At 44.6% G+C, this 25,730-nt stretch overlaps 1 protein-coding gene and 1 non-coding gene across 5 annotated transcripts in view; both read left to right on the forward strand.

Annotated features, from left to right (window-relative positions):
• The window catches only part of CFAP161 (cilia and flagella associated protein 161), a 139,124-nt gene that overhangs the window by 28,880 nt on the left and 84,514 nt on the right, over positions 1 to 25,730 (forward strand). The gene's annotated exons all lie outside the window — the stretch shown is intronic.
• On the forward strand, positions 20,669 to 20,741 carry TRNAG-CCC (transfer RNA glycine (anticodon CCC)). The gene has a single exon. It is a non-coding gene; the product is annotated as a tRNA-Gly (tRNA).

The following is a 25,730-nucleotide window of genomic DNA, read 5'->3' on the forward strand; positions in this document are numbered from 1 at the left end:
GGGTCCTAGGATCAGGACTCTTGGCTGCCATATAAGGGTGGCCCAGGCACTCAGGACCATTGAAGACCCTCCAGGGATTTGGGTGGATTCTAAGGGGACATTTGAGGGGCCCTGGGTGGACCACAGTCTCTTCTCTGTCTTAACCTCAGAGCCTAAATTTGGGCTTTGGTTTGTGAGCTGCAGGAGTGGTGCCGACCTGGTGAGGATTCACTTTGCAGGGTGGTACTTGGCCCAGTGGGGATGTGGAAATGAGGCACCACTTGACGAAATGAGGTGGTGTTTTTTTTTTTCCTTCCCACAAACGGACTTAGAACTGTATTCCCCAGGGAGCCCTTGAAACCAGCGTGAGAATTGACCGAGGGAGTGAGTTCTGGCTTTCAATCCCATAATTGTTATGATACAGAAATTACTCACGGCTTGCCATAATCAGGTTTGGGCTATAATAGTGTACTTAAGCAGAGCTCTGGGGTGGGCGGATGCTCACCAGCATCCTCTGCCTACGTCTTTCCTGCCCAGGCTCTTATGAGTGGAGGCAAAAAGCTAAAGCTTTAGGGAAGAAAAATGGGGTGCTGCCCCAAAACGCTGCTGGGAATGGGGGCCACCAAAAACCTCAGGGGCCGCAATGTCAGCAGCAAACACATGGTCCTCAGGGTTGAATTGCCTTTTGATACCTAACCCTTTGAGTTGCTCAGTCACGAAATCATGTCTGACTCTTTGCGACCCCATGGACTGTAACACGCTAGGCTTCTCTGTCATGGGATTTCCCAGGCAAGAATACTGGAGTGAGTTGCCATTTCCTCCTCCTGGGGATCTTCCTGACCCAGGGATTGAACCCACATCTGCATTGGCAGGCAGTAGCTTCATTAATTTTGTTTCTTTTTGCACTTGATTGTTGACACTGTCTAAAAATATAAAATGATGGCTGTCTTATCAAAATTAAAGGAATGGTTTAAAACAAAGGCATTCTATCTATTTACTTAACTTTTCCCTTCCAGCAAGGACCTTCCAGTTTCAGTGGAGTAATAAGCAGATAGGGTTACCATGACCACGGTGAATTGCCATGACAATTTCGACAAACACTGAACTGAGTTGATCGTGTCCCCTTTCTGGTGACGTGACATGGATCATAAGAGCACTGGGTGTGACTGAACACGGGTGTGGCCAGAAGCCTTTTGTCACAAACTGAGCAGCTGTGGTGTGGGGCCTTGGTGTGATGGTCTCCAAGTGACGTGGCTTCTCTCAGACTGTGGGGTCAATTTTGAAAACTGCAGAGAAGACTAAGTGAAAAGAATAATGTTGTCAATGGTCTCACTTTAAGCATGTAGAAAACTCACCACAGGGCTCAGACATGATGTAGGGTCTGGTTCCCCAGGCAAAGGAGGAATCACCATTTTCAGTCTGAAAGGGTGACTGTGAGCAGTTGAAGTCTGTGCTTTCATTTTTATATTATTTGTGTGTGTGTGTGGTTAGTTCATTTGCTAGAGTTATATCACATACATGAGGACTTCCCCAGTGGGTCAGTGGTAAAGAATCCGCCTGCCAACTGCAGGACACCTGGGTTTGATCCCTGGGTCTGGCAACCCACTCCAGTATGGTTGCCTGGAGAATTCCATGGACAGAGGGACCTGCTGGGCTACAGTCCATGGGGTCCCAAAAGAGTTGGACATGACTGAACACACACACACTCACACACACAAACATCACATCATACCACATACACAGACAACAGAACAGCTTTGTTAAGATTGGATTCTGAAAATGAATAAAAAAGAAAGACTGGATTCTGGACAGATGTCATACTCATTCACCATTCTGTACTGGTGGAAGGCTGTGCTTTCTGTCTTTGCACTGCCCTGCCCTCTCCCCAGACACTCCAACTCTTTCCTATCCCAGGATGCCTGCATCCTGATACTCAGAGATTAGCCCCTAGCAGCAGAGGCAGGCTTGCTGACCTTCTCAGAACAACTTCCTTGATTTCTCAGAGGGAAGTTCTTCTCTGCTCACTGCCTGACCGCCTGACCCATGGCTGCCTCTCTTCCTATCCAGTGGGCCCTGCTAGTATACCAGGCTCCTCTCCACTGCCAGCCTGGATCTGCTTGAGCCATTTCAGCCAGCAGCTCCCTCCCAAAGCCCCACCCTGGGGTCAGGCATCAGTGATACAAAAGACCCACTCCCTAGGCTCAAAGAAGATTGATGCTTGTAGAACATAACTTGCACTTGGGTAGTGATCCCTGAAACCCTCAAATCCTGGAAGGCTGAGGAGTAAACCTGAGGTGCTGTTTGGGGGCAAAACATATTGGAACAGAAATCTGGACTCAAAAGACTTTCCTGATAGTCCAGTGGTTCAGACTCTACACTTTCATTGCAGGGGCAAGTGTTTGATCCCTGATTGGTAAACTAAAATGCCGTATGCTGTGTGGCTTGGCCAAAAGAGAATAAAAAAAGAAATCTGGACTCAGCAGCCCTTGAATTACTCAACAAGCATCTCTCTGCCTCCCTTTATACTTATAAGCTCATCTATTAGCATCAGTTTCAGGCCTTACCCCCTGCTACCCCCACCAGAAGGGAAGATCTCATACTCAGTTCCCTGACAATCCACCAACTCATAACTGAAGGTGATTTTAAAACTATTAAGATTGTACTTGGTGACTTGTCTTCTAGAAGACATATACTCTGTCCCTTGAAAGTCGTGGTGGCTTCTTCTGGAGTTGGGGTGGGGAGTCAGACTGAACATAACTCTGTCTTTATAAATAGGCCTTCCTTATGGACATTGTTTTTTTTAATTTAAATTTATTTATTTTAATTAGAGGCTAATTACTTTACAATATTGTATTGGTTTTGCCATACATCAACATGAATCCACCACGGGTATACGGACATTCTTATAAACATGCTCTGACCTTCACTATTGAAGATTGGGGAAATATGTGAATTATACTATAGATGAAATAACTAAGCCTTGCGGCCTAGATAAAATTGGGCCATGGGAAGAAGTAGAAGAACATGAGAATTGTAGTAATTTGATGCTAACGGTTACATCAAAACCTTTGGTTCTGATGCTAAAGTCAGAACCACTGACCTTGACCACTCATGCAATATTTTGAGTTCTAGGGTTTTTCTTTAGGAACGTGTTTGAGTTAGTACAATCATTTTTGAAAAAGTATATGTAAAAATTCTTTCAAAGGTAAATCCAAGCAAAGAAGCACTTCTAAAGAGCCATGACATACCTTGTTATAACAAAACCACTGCTTAGTTTTATTAATAAATTTATTGTTGGGGTTTCCCTGGTGGTTCGGTGATAAAGAACCCACCTGCTAATGCAGATGGGAACCCACTCCAGTATTCTTGCATGGAGAATCTCATGGACAGAGGAGCCTGGCAGACTGCAGTTCATGGGGTCACAGAGTCAGACATGACTGAGGGGACTTGGCATGCTTGCACACAGGAGTTCCACAGTGATGCTGATGCTGTGCTGGGGTCCACACTTTTGAGAACCTCTGGAGCAGGCCCCCATTCTCAACTTTGGCTGCACATTGGATTCACTTGAGGAATTAAAAATATCTGTACATTGATGCCTGGGTTCTACCAGTGGAGATTCTGATTGGATTGTTTGAGATACCTCGGGTATTGGCATTCATAAGAGGGGCCAAGTGATGGGGCAGTGTTTGAGAAATACTGGACTAGGTCACAATTTAAAACTGAAAATCATTATGTCTTAACCACTAAAGTTTATTTCCTGGGACTTCCCTGGTGGTCCAGTGGTTAGGACTTCCCCTTCCAGTGCAGGGGGTAGGTGTTCGATCCCTGGCCAGCGAGCTAAGATCCCACAGGCCTCTCAGCCAAAACTAAAGCAATGCTGTAACAAGTGCAGTAAAAACTTTAAAAATGGTCCATAGCAAAATTAATAAATTAGATGTGAATCTTTAAAAAAAAAAAGTTAATTCCTCATCCTAGACACAGGTTTGATCCCTGGGTCCAGAATATCCCCTGGAGGAGGGCATGCCAATCTACTCCAGTATTCTTGTGTGGAGAATCCCATGGACAGAGAAGCCTGGCGGGCTACAGTCCATGGGGTCACAAAGAGTTGGACATGACTGAGCACACATGCATTCAAATAGGATGTGGAGAAGAGGGAAGTGTTGCGGTCCACACAGTCCCTCAAGCACCCAGGCTGGTGTAGTCTCCACCATCAAGTACTAATGATCTCTGTTCCTGCAGCAGAGAAAGAAGTAGGCAGCTAGTTCTTCAGTGATTCAGCCAGAAGTGACTCAAAGTGGCTGAGCAGAAGTAGTCATGTGCCCTAACTGTGAGAAGCCTAGGAATACAGAGGAGCACGTGTCATTTGGGGAGCAGTTAAGTTTCTCTGGCGTGTTGATCGTTCCCTGGTGCAGTGAGATCTGGTCCACATATTCTAAAAAGTAGCTTCTCCATTGTTCCTTTTACAGTGACTTTTTTCTGTCATAAAATGCTTACTGTAGACTATTTTTATTTATGTATCACCATGCTGGGTCTTTGTCGCTGCTTGGGCTTCCTCTGGTTGCAGAGAGGTGGGGCTACTCTTCCTTGCAGTTCGTAGTCGCATGGGCTCTAGAGCGCAAGCTCAATAGCTGTGGACCTGGGCTTAGATGCCCCAAGGCATGTGGAATTCTCCTGGACCAGGGATTGAACCAGGTGTTCCTGTATTGCCAGGCGCATTCTGAACCACTGGACCACCAGGAAAGTCCCACCGTAGACAGTGTAGAAGACACCAAAAAGTCTAAGGAAAAGAATCCCTATAGCCCACTACCTAGGAATAAGGGCTCTTTGTTTCTGGTGTGTATCTTTCCAAGAATTTTTTTATACACGTTCTTTAACATGGTTACTTGTTTTAAAAACATTATTTTGTAACCTGTTCTCTTAATATTTTCTCATTTTGTTAAAATTAAGTTAAATAAAATTATTTAAATACACTTTCTGTAGCATGGGTATACTAACATAATTGGTCATTCCCTCCTAGTTAGATATTTTGGTTATTTAAAAAAATTTTTTTAATTTAATTTTATTTTTTGGCCATGCCACTCAGCATGCAGGATTTTAGCTCCCCAACCAGAGAGGGAACTCTGTCTCCTGCAGGGAGTGCAGAGCCATAACCACTGGACCACCAGGGAATTCCCCTCTTGGTTATTTCTTGTCAATAATGTAGTCCTTGCACGGACATCTTTATGAGTGACTTTCCTTCATCATTCTGGTCATTGGATAGATTTCTAGAAATAAGTGAACAGCTTTATTTTAACTATCTGTTGTACAGAAACTGTCTCTACACTTTGAAACACGTATTTAGTCAGTACAAGGCATTGGTGGAGAAATAATTGAACTTGGCTCCCGCCTTCAAGTAGCTGAGTCTAGGTAGAGAGGCAACCAGCTCTAATTTCAAGAGAGAGATTACTCCAGTTATCTCCGAAAGTGGTTTCCCAAAAATCTTCCTTCTTAAGGACCCACCAACACTTAAAAGATGAACTCACTGCTCTCTGGGAGTCAAAGACAAGGGTTCTAATCAGGGCTTGCCCTCACAAGATGACATGATCTTAGGTAAGTTCTTTTCTAGGCTTCGGTTTTCTCATCTTTAAATGAGGTCATTGGATTAGGTTCCTTCTAATGGTGCTGTTCTATGCCCCTTAAATAGTTGAAGGGTGTGGGTGAGCATGAGTGTATACTTTCCTTTTTTAGGTGTCTAATTATGTCTAGCAATCTGGGACAGTTTCTATGGGACATACTGGAAGGCATTGTGGTTGCCCAGGGTCCATTTCTGACCTTGGACTCTAGGATGATAGCTTTGTACAAAACAAATTACTGATGAAGGAGCAGGGTCCAGGCTTCTTCCTCTTTTTCTTTTCTTTCTTTTTTTTTTTTTTTTTTTTGCTGCACTGCTTAGCTTTTTCAGGGCCTTAGTTCCCCAACCAGGGATTGAATCTATGCCCCCTGCAATGGAAGTACAGAGTCCTAACCACTGAACCCCTGGGAATTCCGGAATCCACGCTTCTTGCAAAGACGGATTGAGAAATGAAGAGCTTTTAAAAGGAGGAGCTTTTTAATGAGGAGCCATTTGGTTGACATTGGAAATGGCTATTAATAGAAACAATATAGCTCCCACCAGCTGTGTGTAAGGAATCTCCAAACTCATTACCTACATCATTTCATTTAAACCTTTTAAAGCTCTGGGAGGTCAGTGTTTTTAAGCCCTATTTCACAGATAAGGAACTTGAAGCTCAAAGAGGAGACATGAACTGCTTTAGGGTGTTGCCCAAGGAAAAGTGAGGTCATGGTCAAATGCAAAGAAAAGCAAAATAAGCTAATTTTGGTTTTTTGAGTCTGAAGGCTTAGGTCAAGTTCTAATAAGGGGGTTTTATCAGATTTCTTTAGAAGGATACTTGTGAGAATGAGAACTTTAACCTTCAGTTCAGTTCAGTTCAGTTCAGTCACTCAGTCATGTCCAACTCTTTGCAACCCCATGGACTGCAGCACACCAGGCTTCCCTGTCCATCACCAGCTCCCAGATCTTGCTCAGACTCATGCCCATTGAGTTGGTGATGCCATCCAACTGTCTCATTCTCTGTCCTCCCCTCCTCCTCCTGCTTTCAACCTTTCCCAGCATCAGGGTCTTTTCAAATGAGTCAGTTCTTCAAATCAGTTGGCCAAAGTATTGGAATTTCAGCTTCAGCATCAGTCCTTCCAATGAATATTCAGAACTGATTTCCTCCAGGATTGACTGTTTGGATCTCCTTGCAGTCCAAGGGACTCTCAAGAGTCTTCTCCAACACCACAGTTCAAAAGCATCAATTCTTTGGCGCTCAGCTTTCTTTATGGTCCAAGTCTCATATCTATACATGACAACTGGAAAAACCATAGCTTTGACTAGATGGACCTTTGTTGGCAAAGTAATGTCTCTGCTTTTTAATATGCTGTCTAGGTTGGTCATAGCTTTTCTGCCAAGGAGCAAGCATCTTTATATTTCATGGCTGCAATCACCATCTGCAGTGATTTTGGAGCACCCCCCCCCCATCAAAAAAAAATAAAGGCTTTCACTGTTCCCTTTATTTCCCCATCTATTTGCCATGAAGTGATGGGACCAGATGCCATGATCTTAGTTTTCTGAATTCTGAGTTTTAAGCCAACTTTTTCACTCTCCTCTTTGACTTTCATCAAGAGGCTCTTTAGTTCTTTGCTTTCTGCCATAAGGATGGTGTCATCTGCATAGAGGTTATTGATATTTCTTCCAGCAATCTTGATTCCAGCTTGTGCTTCATCCAGCCTGGCATTTTGCATGATGTACTCTGCATATAAGTTAAATAAGCAGGGTGACAATATACAACCTTGATGTACTCCTTTTCCTATTTGGAACCAGTCTGTTGTTCCATGTCCAGTTCTAACTGTTGCTTCTTGACCTGCATACAGATTTCTCAAGAGGCAGGTCAGGTGGTCTGGTATTCCCATCTCTTTAAGAATTTTCCATAGTTTGTTGTGATCTGCACAGTCAAAGGCTTTGGCATAGTCAATAAAGCAGAAATAGATGATTTTCTGGAACTCTTGTGCTTTTTCAATGATCCAGCAGATGTTGGCGGTTTGATCTCTGGTTCCTCTGCCTTTTCTAAATCCATCTTTAACATCTGGAAGTTCATGGCTCACATACTGTTGAAGCCTGGCTTGGAGAATTTTGAGCATTACTTTCCTAAGTGTGTGAGATGAGTGCAATTGTGCGGTAGTTTGAACATTCTTTGGCATTGCCTTTCTTTGGGATTGGAATGAAAAAGATAGGACACTCACTGAAAGATGAACTCCCCAGGTCGGTAAGTGCCCATTATGCTACTGGAGATCAGTGGAGAAATAACTCCAGAAAGAATGAAGAGATGGAGGCAAAGCAAAAACAACACCCAGTTGTGGATGTGACTGGTGATGGAAGTAAAGTCCGATGCTGTAAAGAACAATATGCATAGGAACCTGGAATGTTAGGTCCATGAATCAAGGTAAATTGGAAGTGGTCAAACAGGAGATGGCAAGAGTGAACATCCACATTTTAGGAATCAGTGAACTAAAATGGACTGGAATGGGTGAATTTAACTCAGATGACCATTATATCTATACTGTGGGCAAGAATCCCTTTGAAGAGATGGAGTAGCCATCATAATCAACAAAAGAGTTCGAAATGCAGTGCTGCTGCTCCTAAGTCACTTCAGTCGTGTCTGACTCTGTGTGACCCCATAGACGGCAGCCCACCAGGTTCCGCCATCCCTGGGATTCTCCAGGCAAGAACACTGGAGTGGGTTGCCATTTCCTTCTCCAATGCATGAAAGTGAAAAGTGAAAGTGAAGTCGCTCAGTCGTGCCCGACTCTTAGCGACCCTGTGGACTGCAGCCTACCAGGCTCCTCCGTCCATGGGATTTTCCAGGCAAGAGCACTGGAGCAGGGTGCCATTGTACTTGGATGCAATCTCAAAAAAGACAGAATGATCTCTTTGTTTCCAAGAGTTTAACCTTTGGTGTTGTGTTTATAAAGTAACTACTTCCCCCAACCACACCCTTCCACCCCGCAACCTTCTCTTAACTCCCATTTTTTTAAAGATTTTTTTTATATTTACCATTTTTAAAGTCTTTGTTGAATTTGTTAAGTATTTCTGTTGTTCATATTCTGATTTTTTGGCATCATCGCATGTGGGATCTTAGCTCCCGACCAGGGATAGAACCTGCACTCCCTGCATTGGAAGGCGGAGTCTTAACCACTTGACCACCAGGGAAGTCCCTCCACTACATTTTTTTTTTTTTTTCTGTCACAAGTGTGTATCTTTCCCCTCCTGCAATTTTATGTTTTCATGGGGATACTCCAGGATGAGCCACATAAGGTCTTGACCACAAAATCCTTGGAAAAAGTGCAGTTTCAAGTGCATTTTGCCTGTGGAAAATGTAGACAAACTACTGCTCAGGATCCCTGGGCTGCCCACCATTCTTTTTGTTGTTAAATTGCTTTTTAATAGGAGGATTGTTGTTTTATAATGTATTGATTTCTGCCATACATCAACATGAATCCTCTGTAGGGTATACACATGTCCCCTCCCTCCTGAGTCTCCCTCCCATCTCTCACCCCTATCCCACCCCTCTAGGTTGTCACAGAGCACCGAGTGCCAAAACTAAGACACAGAGCAGACAAATAATAAAAAAAATTAAAAGGATACCCAATAAATGGGTAGATTTTCAGATAATGTGACAATGTAAAGGGAGAGATATTTAGAAATAGAATAATCCGTCTTAGGGCTTTCCTGCCTGCAATGCAGGAGACCCAGGTACCATCCCTGGGTCAGGAAGATCCCCTGAAGGAGGAAATGGCAACCCACTCCAGTATTCTTGCCTGGGAAATCCCACGGAGTTGAAAAGAGTCGAAGGCGACTGAGTGACTAACACTCTCACGGTCAGTTCCATCCAGGAGTCTGCCCCTTAGGGCCAACTCTGCTGAAAGACTCTTGCTTGTGCTACCCTCTTCACTTTCACCTCCCAAATTTTCTCAAAGGCTTCATGGTTTGCAAGGATGTAGGATAAAGGAAGCAAAAGTATGAGAGAGGTTTTGTAGTATACAAGTTCTTGCCTTATGTGGGGCTCTTTATATACATTCTCATTTTATACAACACCTCTATGAATAGGCACGTTGTCATCACCATCTTTCAGAAGAGCAATCAGAGACTTGAGGCAACTTGTCCAAGATCACACAGCAAACGAACAGGAGAGTCAGAATTATCTGGACTCCAGTGTTTACCTACTTAAGGACCCCCTTCTGGTCCAGAAAAAAAAGGGCCTTTTTCTGGTTTGTGGATGTTAATTACATTCTGTGGAGGAGCATCCAGGCAGGTTCAGAAATTCCGTTCTGCCCCCGATTGTTTGCATGCAAATTAGTGCTTAACTAGCTTCCTTTCGAGCTCAGGGCTGTGACTGCTAGTGGGATGATTTTCCGGTTTTCCTTCAGCTTCCTTGGCTGCTACTCTGCCAGTATTGCCTCATTCTGTCTCAAGTACTGCTGCCTCCTGACCCCAGAAGAAGGGGTGAGAAGTGCTCAGCCCTGCCTGGCAGGCCAGGAACTTCCCAGGTCAGTGACTCCAGCTTCGGTTCTCTGAAAAAGCGAGGGGGTTTTCTCAGAGAGGCTTTACCCAAGAGGAAGGAAAAATATGGCAACCGAGCTTCAGCTGACCTTATAGCCCTGTGATCTTAGTCCCTGTCATTTAGTGAATTCTGAATATTACTCAGCTTCTCCATTGTGTAGCTGGAGGAAACGCTCGTGCTGTGTCATCTTCAGTCGTCAGTGCGCAGTTTTCTCTCTGCTGAGTTTACTCTTTGTGTATTTTGAAGTTTCAGAATCCGATTGGGTGTCTGGGTGAAAAAAAGGTCAAAAGTTTTTTTTTTTTCCTCTCCAGCCCCTTTCCAGGAGCTCCCCTCTGAATGGTTTGGGCGAGTAAGTACAGATGATTGATGCTCAGGGGAGAGAGGGACAGGATGAGGCTAAGGTCAAATTCACACCAGAAAGGTTAAAGAGATCTGACTTGGTGCTTCTGGGAAGAATGAACAAGATTGAGGGGACCTGGGCTCTCTCGCTTGCTTGGAATGTAGGCAGCAAACATGGCAGGCACAGTGACAACCAGGAGATTGGCTGGTGAACTGGGTCATTAGGGAGCACGGGATGGGTGCAGTTGGAAGGGACCTTGTGATCTGATTGTATAAAGAGGGGTACTTGAGTGCCTTACAGAGGGACTGGGTTTTATCCTGGACTTGATGGCCATGATGGTGGGGGTGTAGGCATTGCAGATTTGCAAAGGAAGGGTCGTGATGAAAGCAGGGATGTAGAACAATCACTTTGGAAGTTGCAGGAGGGAGAGACAGGAAGCGGGGAGGCTAGTGATTTCATTCATAACAAGTCCGAGGAGCTGAGGCCCCCACTGGGGAAGTGGCTGGGAGGCAGGAAGAGGAGGAGACAGAGGCCAGTCCCATGGAAGAGTCTGCCTAGTTGGACTGTAGGCCAGGCAGGGGAAGCTGGACTCAGATACCTTCTAGGGGCTGCTTTGTGATCATTCAAGGAAAGGAGGTTTTGATTTAGAGGGGTATGTGCAGCGTTTTCTTTTCCGAAGTAAACTTTTCAATGCAAATATAACATCTCTGCATGAAAAGTACACACCTCCAGAGTCTACACCTGGATGAATCCACACAGCGAACACACTTGTACAACCAGCATCCAGAACAGGTCACTGACTATGGCCAGCACCCAGCACCCTTCCCTCTGTGCCCCCAGCCTTTCCCTCTCTTTGTTTGCTGAGGAGACCACCATCCTGACTTCCCAAACCTTCAATTACATTTGCCTATCACTCCATGGTTGTGAAATCCATTTATAGGGTTGCATATAATTACAGTTCGCTCAGTCCCAAAATTCCACTCTATAAATTTAGCAGCTAGGGGAAGGTTCTGTATAGCACAGGGAAGTCAGCTGGGTGCTCTGTGATGACCCAGAGGGGTAGGATGGGGGGAGTAGTGGAGGGAGGTCCAGAAGGGAGGGGATATATGTTTATACGTATAGTTGATTCACAAAGTTGTACAGCAGAAACTAACACAACATTGTAAAAACAATTATCCTCCAACTAAAAGAAATTTTAGATGTAGAAATAGATGGACATAGAAAGATGTTCATAACCTGCTGTGAAAAATTTTAGCCTAATCCATTTAGTTAATCTGCTGTTGCCATGTAGACATTTGAGTCACTCCTCATTTGGAGCCTTCAGAACTATGGCTTCTAGGAGCAGCCTCATTTGTGTCTTTTCGTGCACACGAACACATGACGAGCAGTGGACTTGCTGGGTCATGGGGCGTGTACGCATTCAGTTTACACAGATGCTGCCAAACATGTGCTTGGGTTCTGACAGGTTGAATTTTAAGTGGCAGCTATGAATCAAGTTGGGAGATGGGGTTAAAACTGTAGATGAGAGATGAGTTTACATTTCGTGTCATGAAAGAAAGCCATAGAAACATGGTATTTTTTAAGATGCAAGTCAAAGCCACTTTTGTCCTTGAGCAGCGTATTGGAGCTGTCAGGAGAGGGACCACACCCATCACAGCAAAGAGCTGCCAACAGTCTTTTTAGGTTCCTAGACTCTAAGCTAGGGGTATCCCCGGGTCACATTTCTTTGCCTACTCCTTAGTCCCCTTCTGGAATATGTGGCTCCCCCCAGTTTAAAAAAATTTTTTTTTTCTGAAAAGTTGGACTATTCCCTGGGTTTATGACATGTGCTCCATTGTACTAATCCATCCCTCACAATTCCATCTCTCCATTTGCATAACTGCTATAATTTTTAACATTTCAAAAATCATGCTGTGGGGGAGGGATGTGACGAGGTCAAACAGTTTCTGCCACAGCTCGCTGCTAGCTGGGTGCCCACAGACCACGGAGAGCCGGGGAGTCCAAACAAGCTCCAAAAGACTCAGGGTTGGGCAGGAGATGTCTTCTCTCTCCAGGGAAACTCTAGCTTGTAGCCAAAAAAAAAAAAAAAAAGGAATTTTCAAACTCCTTTGCATCTTAGGAAATTTAAAAAAAAGAGTTGTGTTCTGTACAACTAAATACTTATGTAGCCCAGATGTTAGCTGGAGGCCTCCCTACCCCACAAGAGCTCTGCAAAATCAGCTCCAACCTCTACCAACGGATTCCACGATCCACGAAAGTCAAAGTCCCTCCCTAGGATTGCTCCTAATGCTAGGGGACCTGCAGTTCTCAGGGCCAGGTTGTCCTCTAAAGTTTTGTCATCCAAGGTGGATCTGGAGATGGGCAGCATCGACATCCCCAGACAGCTTGTTGGAAATGTGGACTCATCCTCCAATTAAATAATAAAATACCTTTTTAAGAAAAGAGAAGAAATGTGGACTCAGTCCCAGCCCTAAGGCTTCGATCTGCTGGGTCAGAAGGTACGTTTGCACAAGGTCCCCAGGTGCTCTGTATGCATGGTACAGTTTAAGGAGCACTGCTGTATGGGAAGAGAAGGGGCCTGGAGTCTCACTGCACGTCCATGTGCATGCTCAGTCGCTTCAGTCATGTCCTATTTTTTGTGACCCCAGGGACCACAGCCTGCCAGGCTCCTCTGTCCATGGGATTCTCCAGACAAGAACACTGGAGTGGGTTGCCGTGCCCTCCTCCAGGGAATCTTCCTGACCCAGGGATCGAATCCATATCTGTATCTCTTAAGTCTCCTGCATTGGCAGGCGGGTTCTTTACCACTAGCACCACCTGGGAAGCCCAGGAGTCTAACAGATCTGGGTTCAAATTCTACCTCTGCCATTTACTGCTAGGTGACCTTGACCATGTCACCGAGTTTGCATTTCCTCCTGAAGGAAAAGAAGGAACACAGTGATTCCACCCTCAACACCACGACGTATGCAAGCCACAAGATTGCCAGTTGAGACAATGCACAAAGGCTGGCACATGGAGATCCTCCAGAAACATTCTCTCCACTTCCCAGACTGACCCAGCCCCAGAAGCAAAGGCATGCCTCCCTCTCCCACATCACAAGGCTTCCAGTGGAAATGTTTTAGAGTGTGACCCAGAGATGCCCTCTTGCCTGACTTTAGCAGGGCATGTATCTGAGTTGTTCTGCAGATGGTGACAGACAAGCAGAGCTGCTCACATGTTCCAGCCCCCACCCCTCCAACTCCCACTGGCTAGCTTGTTTTGGTCTGTAAGATTGGTGGAGGGACAAAGCTTTTCTTTCCTTAATCTATGTATGGGTTAATTCCAAGACTGGCATCAGAATATGAATGCAAGTTGTCATGCTTCTATTTCCACTCTGTTTAAAATCTTCCAGGGACTTCCCTCACGGTCCAGTGGCAAAGACTCCACCCTCCCAATGCAGGGGGCCCATGTTCAATCCCTGGTCAGGGAGCTAGATCCCACATGCCACAACTGAAGATCATCCTTCATGCCACAGCAAAGATCAAAGATCCCCTGTGCTACAGCTAAGTCCTGGCACAGCCAAATAATTAAAAAAATAAAAATGCTCCAGTGACATCACATGTTATACAGGCTAGGAGCCTATCCAGAGAGAAGGGAGAAGTGGGGCCTCAGAGAATGGCTTTGGTCTCTTGGTTCCAGGCAACAGAAACCAAGCTTCAATGAGTTCATACAAAACAGGGTTGGCCCATGGTCTCTAAGAAAGGCTGAGTCCCAAACCAGATGGTGTGACTAGGCCTCAGGAATGCTCCAGTCTTAGAGCCTTGAATGCTGAAGGAATTTTCTCTCCACTGTTCTGCTCCACATCTTTAGGTGCGTTGGTGTTATTTTCATGTTTTATTTTTTGGCCACACCACATGGCTTGCAGGATCTTAGTTCCCCAACCATGATTGAACCTAGGGCCATAGGAGTGAGAGTGTGAAGTTCTAACCACTGGACCTCCAGGGAAGTCCTGGTGTCATTTTCACTGAGCCCTGGATTTTCCCATACGGTGAGAAACATGTCCTGTATCCATGTTGTTCAGTCTCTCAGTAGTGTCTGACTCTGCAACTCCATGGACTGCAGCGTGCCAGGCTTCCCTGTCCTTTACTGTCTCCCAGAGCTTGCTCCAACTCATGTCTATTGAGTTGGTGATGCCACCCAACCGTCTTACCCTCTGTCGTCCCCTTCTCCTCCTGCCCTCAATCTTTCCCATATATGAATCTTCCCCATTCATATATCCACGTATGAATAAATAAATGTGTACATCTACATCTATATTTATATCTCTATGACAATGTAAAGTGGTTCTTCAAACCAAAGACTGAAATGAGCCTGGCAATTAGGAGTGCAGAGAGCAGCCTTTGAGAGAAATTGGTTTGCCTTTCATCTGTTCGTGTGGGCTGTTCTCAAGTTGCCCACGACTTAGACGTAACCAACCAAGTGAAAAAGTGAAGACTATTTTGTCAATTTGGGGTTGTGATCTCTTAAAATGGAGAAGTGTAATGGTATAGAGTCAAGGGCCACCCGTGCTTGCAGTCTGGAGAAAGGAAACCTGGGGAGTTGGCAAAAAGAAAGTTGGGGGTTTGAAAGGGACAAAACCGAATGCTGTAACCTCTTCTTCAATCAGTGGGGGCGGGAGGAATAATTTGACCCTGGCACCTCCAATGGGAGCTTATACTTAAGGAAAAAGAGGACAACATAAGGGCTAAAGATGCAAGTGGACCTTGGGAAGTCATGACAACACTTACACTCTTGTGCTTGCTGTTCAGTTGCTCAGTCATGTCCAATTCTTTGTGATCCCATGGACTGTATGTAGCACACCAGGCTTCTCTGTGCTTCACCATCTCTTGGAGTCTGCTCAAACTCAGGTCCATTGAGTCGGTGATGTCATCCAACCATCTCATCCTCTGCGCTTTTACTCCAACACAGTGCTAAATCAGGAGGATGTCAGTAACATGAGATGGCATGTCATAATCAGCAATGTTAAGTGTTACATATGTAATTCCAGTTCATCTCTGCATACTTGGTAAAAGTGGAGAAGGAAATGGCATCCCGGAGAAGGAAATGGCAACCCACTCCAGTATTCTTGCCTGGAAAATCCCAAGAACAGAGGAGCCTGACATGCTGCAGTCCATGGGGTCGCAAAGAGTCTGATGTGACTGAGCGACTAACTCTTCGTAAAAACTTTTCAGAATTTCTTTCCTCCTTGGATTTAACAGGATGCTGGTAATTTCATTGTGTTTTGCTGCTGAAAATATGTATATGATGCCACCACCACTGGCAGTCTCCATACCCTCTGTTTAATGCTTCTTTGTTTTTAAGATATGGGGTGGCTGAATTCTGTCTGCCAGTTCACACTGAGTTTCAAAGGTCTTTTTCAGAGACTTCCCTGATGGCTCAGTGGTGAGGAGTCCACCTCTCAATGCAGGAGACACAGGTTCTACCCTTGATCTGGGAGGATCCCACATGTCACTGAGCAACTAAGACCATGCACCGTGACTGCTGAGCCTGTGCTTTAGAGCCTGTGCTCTGCAACAAGAGAGGCCTCTGCAATGAGAAGCCCCGGGCACTGCAACTGGATCAAAGCCTGCACAACAACAAAGACCCAACATAGCCAAAAATAAATAAATAAAATTAGTTTTTTTAAAAAACCACCCCCAAACAAAGATCTTTTCCAGGGAATACCCTGATGGTTCAGCAGTTAGGACTTTGTTCTTTCACTGTGGAGGGCATGGGTTCAATCCCTGGTCAGGGAATTCAGTTCTCACAAGCTGATGGCAGGGCCAGAAAGAAAAAAGAAAAAGATTTTTCCCAGGTCTTCCCTCCCAGCACCTGTTCTGAAGTGTTCTGATTCTGATACAGGGCTTCTCAAACTGTTCTGTGCACATGAAGCTCCTGGAAGATCTTGTTGAAAATGCAGATTCTGACTCAGCAGTGGAACAGGGTGGGGCTGAGATCTTGGTGATGCAGGCAAAGCTGGTGCAAGGACCACTCTTGGAACATCTCGGCAAGGCCCCAGCATGACACTTCCCTCTCCTTAGTCTGCTTTCTGTCTCCACCATCCTTCAAGCTTCTGCTTCTTGGCCATCTGCTTCACTTTTTTCCTAGACCCTACCTTCTTGTCTTCTAAATTGTCCCCAACAGGGCCATCTTGCTCAAATCAAATTTCACTCAGGTTGCCCAAAAGGATGTTCAGGAATGAAGTCAAAACAACTGGAGTTTCTCCCCAAGGAGGTCGAGGTGAGAAGAGAAAATCTGGGGGTAACTGGACATAGAACACAGCTTGTAGGAAAGGAGAGTCAGCAAGACGTAGGTGTGGTCCTGAGGTCAGGGGATCTCAAGTGACCCAACTGCTTGAGGACTGGGAGGGCCCGAACAGTGAAATTCTAATCGTGTGATTGTGACTCAGCCTGCGCCGGTATGCACTTCTTGCTCTCACCCGTAACTGCTCTCATCTTGGAACGTGGTTCCCCACCTCCCAGTCCCTAGGTGGTTCCATGGAGACATGTGGCAAGTTCTGGCCACTGGTTTGTGAATGGAAGTGATTGCGTGCACCATACCCTGCTGCTGCATTTACCTGCTGGCGTGAGACCCTGAAACCTTCTCCTCCCCTGCTTCCTTAACAAGAAGGCCATGTTGTCCAGTCCTGCAGAACAGGACAATAAGTCTTTGTCAGCCTGTTTTCTTTATTTAAGTTTTTTTTTTTTTTTTTTCCTCCAATGTTGACCATTTTGAAAGGAAATGACTACCCCAATCTAGTATTCTTTCCTGGGAAATCCCATGGTCAAAGGAGCCTGGCAGGTTATACTACAGCCCATGAGGTTGCAAAGAGTTGGATGTGACTGAGTGCCTAAGCGCACACAGAAATGGAATCTAAAAGCCCTTTGGTGCTCAGAGAGAGAAAAATGGGTGAAAAGGTGAAATGTAAGCATCCATGCTCCTACCTGCCTCCCCATTCAATAATACAACCAGGATCTAATCCTTGAATGGGGTGATAGAGAGGGGGCGGTAGACACAGGTTTGAGTGGATCCCAGAGCTGATTGCATCTTCCCAGGCTATGACCTAGGAAAATCTCAGGCCCTTTAAGACCTGGCCCCATTTCCCCAAAGCTAGTGACATATTAACATCCAGTCATAGGTAAGATGGGCTTCCCAGGTGGCGCTAGCGTTAAAGAATTCACCTGCCAATGCAGGAGACAAACAAGATGCGGGTTCCATCCCTGGGTCAGGAAGATCCCATGGAGGAGGGCAGGGCAACCCACTCCAGTATTCTTGCCTGGAGAATTCCATGGGCAGAGGAGCCTAGAGGTCTAGATCTAAGGGGTTGAAAAGAATCGGGACATGACTGAGCAACTTAGCATGCATGCATATGTAAGATATATGGTAACTGTTCCAGAAGCCTCAGTGTAGTTTTAAGCTTTCATAACTTCAGAAATATAAATTCAACAGACGTATCGAAGAGGTCTTTTAAAGATGTAATGTTTTAAGTTTTGTTTACTCATAAGGAATTTTTGAATTTTGAACAATAATTTTAAAGTTAGAAATTAGGGGGACAAAAAAAGATTGGTCCCTTCCATAGATGGTAAGCATTGACTGAAACAAAAAGGTTTAAATGTGTTGTTCCAAGTTCACAAAACTAAAAAGGTTTAAGGACTTCACTCTGGACTCAGACGTTAAGAATCTGCCTTCAGTGAGGGAGATCGGGGTTCAATCTCTGGGTTGGGAAAATCCCCTGGAGAAGGGAATGACTACCCACTCCAGTTTTCTTTCCTGGTGAGTCCCACGGACAGAGGAGCCTGGTGGGCTACAATCCAGGTTGCAAAGAATTTACACTTGTGATGCGACACAAGCTTAACAGTACACTAAAGTTTGGGGAACACTGTGTCAGAAGGCAGTTTCTCATCTTTGGTCCTGGAGTTATGTTGCAACCTGTGTCTGGAGGCAGCTGCAGAACTAGTTGCTATGAGTTGCTTATCAATGACCACCAGAGCTTTGACTTTAAAATTGTATAATTAACGCCAAAGTCTCAAACATATTTGGGCTTTTTGTTTCTCTGGGTTTTTTGTTTTATAAATTTTGGGTTCTTTGGTAACCTTTTATAAGAGCTCTGAATACTAGGTAAGCCTCTTCCCATAGTGAGGGGAAGGTACTTTTGGTTTTGATTATCATGGAACCTTTTAAAAATACAAAAATACAATGAAGTCTTCTCACCCAACTTCTATTTCCATGATCACTTTTCCTTTTTTTGTTTGTTTTTTGCTAAAGTGTTCAAAGTGAATCCTAAATGTGAGATAAGTGAAGTTTTTTGTTTTTGTTTTTTTTTAAATTGGAGTGTAATTGCTTTATAATGTTGTGTTTCTGCTGCACAAGGAAGTGAATTAGCCATCTGTATACATATGACCCCTCTTGGACCTCCCTTCTGCCCACTCCATACCATCCCTCTAAGTCATCACAGAGCACTGAGATGCGCTCCCTGCGTTATTCAGCAGCTTCCCACTAGCTATCTATTTTACACATGGGAGTGTATATAGCCCTGGCTCAAGAAGATCCCCCAGAGAAGAGAAAGGCTATCCACTCCAGTATTCTTGCCTGGAGAACCCCTTAAACAGAGAAACCTGGTGGGCTATAGTCCATGTGATCGCAAAGAGTCAGACACGACTGAAGTGACTTAACATGTGCGCAGTATATATATGTCAATGCTACTCTCCCAATTCATCCCACCTTCCCTAGATAAGTGCAGTTTTGATGGGCTTAAGAAGACAATGTCAACTGGGGAAATAGAATCAAATAGCATTAGGGTAATTGGCAGAGAGAGAGGGAGAGTGGGAGAGACACTGGGACTGAAAGAGCAAGGGAGGGAGAGAGGAAGGGAAGAGAGACTGAAATAGAAGAGCGTCTAGAATGAGATCACTATATTTATCCCTGTGCTCCTCTCCTGCCCCATTTCCAGTTTTCTCGACTTCCCACCTACTTTGTTCTTGACTTTGAGACATTAGCAACCTGGGAGTCTAGAGGCATCTCTAAGCAGAGGGTTTTCTATCACAGTAAAACAAAAGGGAGACCACACCCTTTTCTACCTCCTCTGCCTCCCCCCTGCAAGTTCACAGTCTCACTGCCAACCGTTCAAAGGACTGGGTGGCTTCCTTCTCCTTTTTTTCACAGAAGGAGCTTGACTCTTAATCCTGGAACACGGCCATCTTTCCTTCACCAGCCGGGCTTTGGGAATACAACAGGGAAAGGAAGGGAAACAGAGAAAGAAATCTGTGACTCCTTGGGGACCCCTCACCCCGGAGCAGTATTTCTCCCCAAACTCTCCTATAAATGTCTAGAATTCGGAGTCATGAAACTAGGATTTCCACAAACACAGACCCTCAAATTAGTTCAGAGTATAATATTTACAATAAATATTAACCTAAGAAAAACCCTGAGATGATTTGCAATGATAAGAACTCAGTTTAACTCTGCCTTCTCCGGTTTAGCAGTGGAGCTTATTTTAGATCACCTATTAATATCTCATGGGATACTCAGACTTTATAAAATGCAGTTCGGGGGAACTGTCCTGAAATGGCTTTCCTGCAATCTGAAATCCCTGGATGGGATAAGTCACTTCTCCCAATTTGTTGAAGGGAAGCTCATTCCATGTGGAGGGTCAGGGGTGATGGAAGATCAGAAAGAGAGTCAGAGCAATTAAGAGGATGGGGGGGTGAGGTTAGCAGAAGATTTGCTTCCAGAGGGCCAGTGTGTCTACTGGTTAAACCAGCAAAGTTGCCAGACAAAGCAGAAAGGAGGGCTTACTTGGGTCCTGAATGAATCTGAGGCAAACTCCGGGAGATGATGAAGGACAGGGAAGCCTGGCGCACTGCAGTTCATGGGGTTGCAAAGAGTTGGACACGACTTAGCAACTGAACAACAACAAAGGCACAGGCTTCTCAGTCAGGGTGACCTTGGACCTGCTCCTAGAGCAAAGAGAAGGTCATTCCTAAAAAGGAGTGCAAAGACCACCAGCCCAAGGGAGCCTACGCTGGCCCAGGAGTTAGAGTAAGAAGAGCAATAGAAAAAATAGTCCAACATTTATGTATGTATGTATGCATGTATGTATGTATATAAATAATGATTATTTTTACAACATGCATCGTCATTAAAGAATTATCTCTTTACCCTTGCAAAATGTTTTAAAATTAAATGGAGGACTTCCCTGATAGTCCAGTGGCTAAGACTCTGTAGTCCCAATGCAGAGGACCCAGGTTCAACCCTTGGTCAGGGAACTGGATTCCACATGCTGCAAATAAGACCTGGGGCAGTCAAATAAAAAATATATGAAAAAAAAGTAAATTGCAGGCTATCTCGGAAGACAACTCCATGTTTAAATGATTTCATTGCTCACATCTAATTATTTCAAACTTCTGTCTTAGTTTTTTCAAACTACGTCTTTCCCTTAGATCTGAACTTTGATTCATCCTCAGAATTGTGTAAGCACCACTCCATGGTGTGCTTGACATTTAGCTTTGTGGAGACCAGCTTTACTTCTCTTCATCTTTATATAACTGATCGTAAAAGATCTTCACGACCCAGATCCCAGATAATCACGATGGTGTGATCACCAACCTAGAGCCAGACATCCTGGAATGCAAAGTCAAGTGGGCCTTAGGAAGCATCACTACAAACAAAGCTAGTGGAGGTGATGGAATTCCAGTTCAGCTATTTCAAGTCCTAAAAGATTATACTGTCAAAGTGCTGCACTCAATATGCCAGCAAATCTGGAAAACTCAGCAGTGGCCACAGGACTGGAAAAGGTCAGTTTTCATTCCAATCCCAAAGAAAGGCAATGCCAAAGAATGCTCAAACTACCACACAATTGACTCATCTCACATGCCTGGAAAGTAATGCTCAAAATTCTCCAAGCCAGGCTTCAACAGTACATGAGCCATGAACTTCCAGATGTTCAAGGTGGATTTAGAAAAAGGAGAGGAACCAGAGATCAAATTGTCAACATCTGTTGGATCATCAAAAAAGCAAGAGAGTTTCAGAAAAGCATCTGCTTCTGCTTTATTGACTATGCCAAAGCCTTTGGCTGTGTGGACCACAACAAACTATGGAAAATTCTTAAAGAGATGGGAATACCAGACCACCTGACCTGCCTCTTGAGAAATCTGTATGCAGGTCAGGAAGCAACAGTTAGAACTGGACATGGAACAACAGACTGGTTCCAAATCAGGAAAGGAGTATATCAAGGCTGTACATTGTCACCCTGCTTATTTAACTTATATGCAGAGTACATCATGCAAAATGCCAGGCTGGATAAAGCACAAGCTGGAATCCAGATTTCCAGGAGAAATACCAATAACCTCAGATATGCAGATGACACCACCCTTATGGCAGAAAGCGAAGAAGAACTAAAGAGCCTCTTGATAAAAGTGAAAGAGGAGAGTGAAAAAGTTGGCTTGAGGCTCAACATTCAGAAAATGAAGATCATGGCATCTGGTCCCATCACTTCATGGCAAATAGATGGAGAGACAGTGAAAACAGTGAGAAACTTTATTTTTTTGGGCTCCAAAATCACTCCAGATGGTGACTTGCAGCCATGAAATTAAAAGACGCTTGCTCCTTGGGAGGAAAATTATGACCAACCTAGACAGCATATTAAAAAGCAGAGACATTACTTTGCCAACAAAGGTCAGTCTAGTCAAAGCTATGGTTTTTCCAGTAGTCATGTATGGATGTGAGAGTTAGACTATAAAGAAAGCTGAGCGCCAAAGTATTGATGCTTTTGAACTGTGGTGTTGGAGAAGACTCTTGAGAGTCCCTGGGACTGCAAGGAGATCCAACTAGTCCATCCTAAAGGAAATCAGTCCTGAATATTCATTGGAAGGACTGATGCTGAAGCTGAAACTCCAATACTTTGGCCACCTGATGCGAAGAACTGACTCATTTGAAAAGACCCTGAAGCTGGGAAGGATTGAAGGCAGGAGGAGAAGGGGACAACAGAGGATGAGATGGTTGGATGGCATCACTGACTTAAAGGACATGATTTTGGATAAACTCCAGGAGTTGGTGATGGACAGGGAGGCCTGGCGTGCTGCAGTCCATGGGGTTGCAAAGAGTGGGACATGACTAACTCAGCCATACATATACATGTATCCATTCTCCCCCAAACTCTCCTCCCATCCAGGCTGCCACATAACACTGAGCAGAGTTCTATGTGCTATACAGGAGGTCTGTGTTGGTTTGATGTTGTTTAGTCACCAAGTCATGTCTGACTCTTTTGGGACTCCACGGACTGTAGCCTTCCAGACTCCTCTGTCCATAGATATTCCCAGACAAGAATACTGCAGTAGGTTGCCATTTCCTTCTCCAGGGGCTCTTCCCATCCCAGGGACTAAACCCATTTCTTCTGCATTGGCAGACAGATTCTTTACCACTGAGCCACCAGTTGGTTATCATTTTAAATATAGCAGTGTGTACAGGCAACCATAAGTTCATTCTCTAAGTCTGTGAGTCTGTTTCTGTTCACTCAGCATGAACAGGTTGTCATGAATAAGACTTGTCATTTTTTTTTTAGTCAGACAAAGAATGTTGTTTCCTGTCCAGCCATCTAATGCAGCACACAGGTATAGAAGCACAAAGAAGCAAGGATTTGTGCTGTAAGGGTGAGAACCAGCAGCAGTCAGGGCATAAAAGCTCAGGTCCATTCTCTGCCTTTCTCTGCAGGTTACTAGTGTCTTACTAGTGGGAGCAAAATGGATGGCAGGTTCTAGGACAAAGCCAGCAACACTTTGGGGGTATCCAGTGAGACTTAGAAGCAGGGAGGAGAAAAGAGAAGGGTAAGCTCAGAAACAGGAAGCAAGCCTAGGAGCTGGCATCACCCCCTGGTGGTTTTTTACTTCCTGGGTGAGAGGGGTTTTTTTTAAGATGGTAGAACATTTCATTGGAAATTTCTTTCCCTCATTTTAATTCCCTTTAGTTATCCAAGCTCTTCAGTAAAATAAAGTCCTGTGAGGTATTGTTTTAGGGGCCTCTGGGAGAATCTCTAAGTGAAGTTTGGGGTTCCCACATCACCCTTCAGAAACCAGTGCAGTAGTAGTAACACTGCAGTGATTTGATTTAGTCTTTAAGTCATGTCCAGTTCTTTGTGACCCCATGGACTGTAGCCTGCCAGGCTCCTCTGTCCACAGAATTTTCCAGGCAAGAATACTAGAGTGACTTGCCATTTCCTCCTCAAGGGAAACTGCCCAACCCAGGGATCGACCCCAAGTCTCTTGCATTGTCAGGTGTATTTTTTACCATTGAGTCACCAAGGATTCCCTAGTAACACTGCTTGAATGTAGATATTCCTAGACTTGTGGGGCTGGATCAACCATGAAGATAGTGATGGCCAACAGAAGCAGAATAGTGCACCCTGTCAAAATGATGACTCAGGACCATACTTGGGACTTACGGCAAATCCTATCATCCGAAATATGCTGAAGGAGGAAGTCTCTAGAATGGAGAGTAGAGAGGATGCTGGAATTCAGCTGTGCCACTTATTAATTGTGACCTGCAGTACATTTTCATCCTTTCTAAACCTCACCCTTTCTAAACCTCAGTATAGGCTTGTTGTAAGGATTCGATGAGAAAGTGCACCAGAAACACTTAGAATATATTTGTGCTCAATAGTTAAAACTGCTATCTTAGAAATTTCCTAAAAAGTTGTATTCCTACCCCTACCCTCATTACAGACAAGGGGAAACCGAGTGAAAATGGTGTAAAGAGAAAGCTGTAAAGGTACAAAAATATATTGCGATAGTACTGTGGAATAGCTCTGTATTTTTTTTTTTTAAGATTTTAGTTTTTATTTTATTTGTCTGTAGTGGGTCTTAATTGCTGCATTTGGGATCTAGTTTCCTTACCAGGGATGTGGAACTTGGGCCGTCTCCATTGGGACCATGAAATCTTAACCACTGGACCACCAGGGAAGTTCCTTGGATAGCTCTGTATTTGTGTTTATCATATTATTCAAAAGTTATTTTTGTATCAGTTTCCACCAGTAAGACTGTCATATGGAGGGAGAGGTCTAGCTGAGCTTTCTGGTATACCCAACACATGCAGCACAGCGTAAGGCACACAGAATTGTTCAACAAACGTCAGTGGAACTGAACTGTCCTACAGCTAACTTGTTCCCCTTCACACTGCCTCTCCTACTAATGTGACCTATCCCCAACCTCCAGCCTTCCTTCTGGCCTTTTGGAGTATCCTGGGAAGCCTGGAGCTGGCGTTTTCATTAAATAAGGGCTTCCCAGGGACAACCACCCTTTCCCTTCCTGTCCATTCTTGGGCCGGCCAGAAAGTCACAGTTCACAACAGGAAACCAATTGCTTTGTGCTATCAGAAGACATTTCCTTCGCAGCACAAAAACGTCTGAGTAATAATTTCGAGCCGGGCTTCACCCATTTCCTGTGAGAGGAGGCAAGTTCGCCCACCCCTGTCCTGTAGAGCCTCACTTGCCAGCCCTGCAGTGATGCAATGCCTTCTGTGCTGGGAGGATGGCCCACTAGGTCCAGCATCCTGTGTACCAGACTCACTTGGGACGGTTTTCCAACATTGATGCAGAACAGAGTCACTGTGACTAATTTGTACTGCTGTCTGAATACACAGGCAGCTTTGGAAGTAAAAACTCCTTGTGTAATAAAGTCATAGCTTTCTCTAAAAGTCAAGACCCAATTTGGCAACCAGGAGTTCACAGATGTCAGGGACCATGAAAAGTCAATGGAACTGATTCTTGGTAGCTCCCTTATTACTTCTTCGGTCTGTAGGGGAAAGTGACCATGTTGAGTAGAAATGAGCTTTGTTTGTTCCCCTGTCTCAGGACAGGGAACAGAGCACCTGGGACAGGTGATATTGTATAGTCTAAGACACCTAAAAAGGAAGATTCTAGTCCTCCTTAATGATCACATTAGATATATATATTTTTTAATATTGCCTTACAATTTTCTTTCTCTTTAAATTGTTATTAGGGTATAGCTGATGTACAAAGTTGTGTTACTTTCTGCTGGACAGAAAAGTGAATCAGTTATACATGCATCCACTCTGTTTTTTTTTAGATTCTTTTCCCATGTAGGTCTTTACAGAGTATTGAGTAGAGTTCACTGTGCTATACATGGGTGAATGCTAAGTTGCTTCAGTGTGTCCAACTCTTTGCAACCCTATGGACTGTAGCCTGCCAGGCTCCTCTGTCCATGGGATTCTCCACGCAAGAATACTGAAGTGGGGAGGAGCCA

The sequence above is a fragment of the Bos taurus genome, chromosome 21 (assembly GCF_002263795.3).
Source record: "Bos taurus isolate L1 Dominette 01449 registration number 42190680 breed Hereford chromosome 21, ARS-UCD2.0, whole genome shotgun sequence".
NCBI classification, from domain to species: domain Eukaryota; kingdom Metazoa; phylum Chordata; class Mammalia; order Artiodactyla; family Bovidae; genus Bos; species Bos taurus.